This window comes from Thalassophryne amazonica, chromosome 10 (genome assembly GCF_902500255.1).
Source record: "Thalassophryne amazonica chromosome 10, fThaAma1.1, whole genome shotgun sequence".
NCBI classification, from domain to species: Eukaryota; Metazoa; Chordata; class Actinopteri; order Batrachoidiformes; family Batrachoididae; genus Thalassophryne; species Thalassophryne amazonica.
In genome coordinates, this window is record NC_047112.1 from 60,750,951 (window position 1) to 60,755,239 (window position 4,289).

The 4,289-nt window shown below is 44.1% G+C and overlaps 1 long non-coding RNA gene across 1 annotated transcript; it reads right to left on the reverse strand.

Annotated features, from left to right (window-relative positions):
• Positions 1-1,679: 1,679 nt before the first annotated feature.
• LOC117518851 lies at positions 1,680-2,590 on the reverse strand. Its single transcript, XR_004563102.1, has 3 exons — positions 2,481-2,590; positions 2,269-2,374; positions 1,680-2,076 (listed from the first exon to the last, which is right to left on the reverse strand). It is a non-coding gene; the product is annotated as an uncharacterized LOC117518851 (long non-coding RNA).
• Between the last annotated feature and the right edge of the window lie 1,699 nt (positions 2,591-4,289).

A 4,289-nucleotide genomic window follows, 5' to 3' on the forward strand; every position in this document is an offset into this window, starting at 1 on the left:
AACAACCATGGCAGACGACAATGCGGAGAGGGTCAGTGGAGGAAAGCGAGGTTTTAGACTTGATTAATATTTGGGGAGACAACTCTATTCAGGCCAAACTAGAGGGCTGTTATCGAAAACCGGGCAGTGTTTGAAAATATTTCCAAAGAAATGTGCGAACGTGGGTACAGACGGTCCTGGATCCAGTGCCAGAGGAAAATAAAAAGCCTCCGGGCTAAATACAAGGAAGCTAAAGACGCTAACAAAAAAAGTGGTTCCGGACGTGCCACCTGTCCATTTTACAAAGAACTGGACCGCATTTTGGGAGACAAGCCCAGCGTTCAGCCGACAGAACTGCTGGATAGCTGCTTTGCTGAAGAGGAAACTGAGGAGGAGAGTCCTGGTACCGCAGCTAGCCCAGCCAGCCCGGCTAACAGCGCCTGTGATACAGGTGGGTTTTAGGCTTCTAGGCACCTATGACTGAGCTTAATATATGACGTGAAAATCGATGATGACTGTATTATTATGTTCTGCACACAGGTGATGGGACACACGTGTCACAGCGGACTTGTGCATCAGAGGAAAGCTCTAACCAAAGTGACACATCTGGATGCAGCAATACCTCTTCCACAGCCGCTCGGTGTAAGATGACTAATGTTTTGTTTATAGGACTGTTTCATAAAATTAGGGTTCTACTACTACTGAAAGCTAAGCCTGTTTATATTACTGTAAAATAATTATTTGATGCTGTTGCAGTTTACTAACTTTTCTAGCTTAAAAAAAACAACAAATTAAAATATGCCATGTATAAGCTTTATTATTTTCCTTTTCAGCAGCTACATCTGCCAAGAACAGAAAAAGGAAATCAAAGATGGAGACAACACTGGAGGTCTTTGCTGACAAGATTAGTAGTGCCTTAAAAAATGACGATGCTGACCTCCTGTTGAAGATGCAAGCAGCTCAGCATGAACATGATCGGAAAATGTTCACCATGCTTATGCAGTTAATGGAGAGATCCAATGCCCCTCCACAGCCACATTTTTACCAGCCGCCAATGCAGCCATCTCACATTTACAACCAAAGGCAGCCCCTGTCTCATCATTCCACACTGTTTCCTATGGCTTCAACTCCATCCTCCACCCAGCCTCTGTCCTTTTTGCAAGATTTAAGTCAGCCATTTTTCCAGGCACCAGTAAATTCTCAAGATCAGCATGCTTTCATTAGCCAGGGTCATTCTCCACATTTCAATCTCAAGATGAAGACCAATCTAAACCCTTATGAACTGTTCTGAAATGTTCACTGTTTAATGCAGTTTTGCACAATGTTAATGTTTAAATATTTCATAAGCAATGTTTTTGACTTAAAATACTTTACTTGAATAAGAAAATGAATGACAACTTGAACACTTTGTTTGAATATGTTGGTTTCAAAGTACAGTATGACAGTGTAGTACTTTTTGCTAATACACTGAAAAATAAGTTTTGTATTGCACAAACCATTTCCTGTATGCACTTTGTCTGCAGTGTTACATACTGATAAGAACAGCATTTCCATAGCCAGTGTTTTATGGTAAATAAAAAGAAAAATAACAGTTCAGAACTACTTATTTTGTAATATCTTAATTTTTATCTCCGTTGAATGAATTAAGGATAGGAACACATAAAATAGGTCAAAGATTCAATGTTGACTATTGAAAAGTTGAGTAAGTGCTTCTCTGACTCTTGTCGGCTGCACATCTGCCACGGCCCCTCCTTCAGTCATTCTCTCAACACCAGGAACAGCTCCACCTGCTTCTTCATAGACCTCACCATGCATTTCACACACATTGTGGAGTGTGCAACATGCATTTATGATGGTGGGGACGATGGCAATGTTCACATCTAGGCGTTTACCAAGACACCGCCACCGGCCCTTAAGCCGGCCAAATGCACACTCCACAGTCATCCTGGCTCTGCTGTGGCGCTCATTGAAGTACCTCTGTTCAGCTGTCAGTGTTCCTGTCTCTGAACATCCTTTTAACAGCCAGCTTCGGAGGGGATAAGCAGGATCACCAAGAAGCATGATTGGCACCGGAACACCCATTATCTCTTCAGTATCCTTAAAAATAATAAAATAATGTTTAAGCAAAGTAATGAAGACATGATGTGGAAACCATAAGAAAGTAATGTTAGGAGATATCTATATTCAAGTAATAGCAATGGAAGATTCCCACATTATCATAATAGTATTTCATCTTCTTTCACTGGATATTGATGTTACATCATTATTACTACTATATTAAACACTCACCGGTGGAAAAAGTTCTCCTCTCTCTGCCAATGTGTAGACGTGAGAATTCCTGAGAACCCTGGCATCATGGACGCTTCCTGGCCATCCAGCATAAATGTTTGTGAAACTGTTGGAAGACCATGTTTAATTAGTAGTATGTTATGGCTAAACCAAATAATTAGAAAGTAAAGCACATAGGGCTATTACGTATAAAAAAAATCAGTATATCTTACCAAAACCGATGGTCCACGACAGCCTGCAGGACCACCGAGTGCCAACCTTTGCGGTTAAAATAGTCTGCATGGTTCTCCTCTGGAGCAATGATGGGGATATGACTCCCATCTACTGCTCCACCACACTGTGGGAAACCCCATCTCTGCCTGAAGCCTTTAACAACCTCTTGCAGGTCATCTCCCTGAGGTAGTTTTATGCACTCAGGCATGAGAACACGACGAACTGCTCTGCAGAAGTCGTGTACTATGGAGCAGACAGTAGACTTTGCTGTGCCAAAGAGGTTAGCAATCGTGCGGTAGCAAGCACCTGTTGCCAGCCAGTACAGTCCAACCGCAACGCGTTTGCTCACCGATATGGGCCATCGGAGATGTGTATCTTGCCGTGACAGTGCTAAAGACAGGCGCTCGATAAATGAAAGTCCCCCTTGTCATTCGAAAATTATGAATGAAGTCCATATCTGAAAAGCCGCTAACATCACAGTCCCACCACTCCTGGCTACGACTTCGCACCCAAACGTTTCTCTGGATAGACGCTCATGCCACTGCCCCACAAAATGCTAGGGCCAAAAGCCTGGCTCTTTTCCTTTTCAATCTTCTCCTTAAAATGATAACGTTATAAATGTGCTGGCTCCGGCTGGACAACAACTGTAAAATCACTAGATATATTCCATCGCTACTGCTACCATCCATGTTTACTTCCGCAAACACTGAACATGCTTCTTCTTCTCTTCTTCTTCCACTGGGCACGCTCGCTGCGTATGACGTCGTCGTACCCTCTTATGCGCATGCGGGATAGTATGGGATGTTAAGCCGTTCACACAGCAGGCCACATACAGGTCGCATTTAATTGCAATGTGAACGACCTCACAAAAAAATCTGATTTCACAAAAAAATCAAAATTGAGCATCAAGGCCTGCAGTCTGAACATAGCCAAATTGTGATTGTCATGATTGGGTATAAAAGGAGCATCCCCAAAAGTCTCAGCCGTTCACAAGCGAAGATGGGGCGAGGATCACCACTTTGTGAACTACTGCATGAAAAAATAGTCCAACAGTTTAAGAACAATATTTCTCAATGTTTAATTGCAAGGAATTTAGTGATTCCATCATCTACAGTCCATAATAATAACACACAGGAGGTGTGGCAGGTCATAAAAGACATCACAAACTTCACGGGCTGTGATGTGCCATCAGGAGACCTGAGTGCGCCACTGGCAGAGGAGCTAAACTGCTTCTTTGCCCGTTTTGATACATCCCAGCAGCACTCATCTGCTAAAGCTCTGCCCCCACCGCTGTCCTGCTCCACTCCACTCACTGTACAGGAGCATGAGGTCAGACAGGTGCTCCTGGCAGTGAATCCTAAGAAAGCCACCTGCCCAGATGGAGTACCTGGCAAGGTGCTCAGAGCGTGTGCCTACCAGCTTGCCCCCACCTTCACCAGGATCTTCAACTTCTCTCTGGACCAGGCAGATATCCCGTCCTGCCTCAAAGCAACCACAATAATACCTGTGCCGAAGAAGTCTCCTATCACCAGCCTGAATGACTACCGTCCGGTGGCCCTTACTCCAGTAGTCATGAAGTGCTTCGAGAGACTAGTTCTCCAGCACATCAAGGTTTATCTTCGTCCAGACTTTGACCCTCACCAGTTCGCATACCATGCGAACAGATCCACGGAGGATGCCATCGCTGTAGCTCTCCACTCTGTGCTGAGCCACCTGGAGCAGCAGCAGAGCTACGTTCGGATGTTCTTTGTGGATTACAGTTCAGCCTTCAATACAATAATCCCGGACATTCTCAATACAAAACTGGC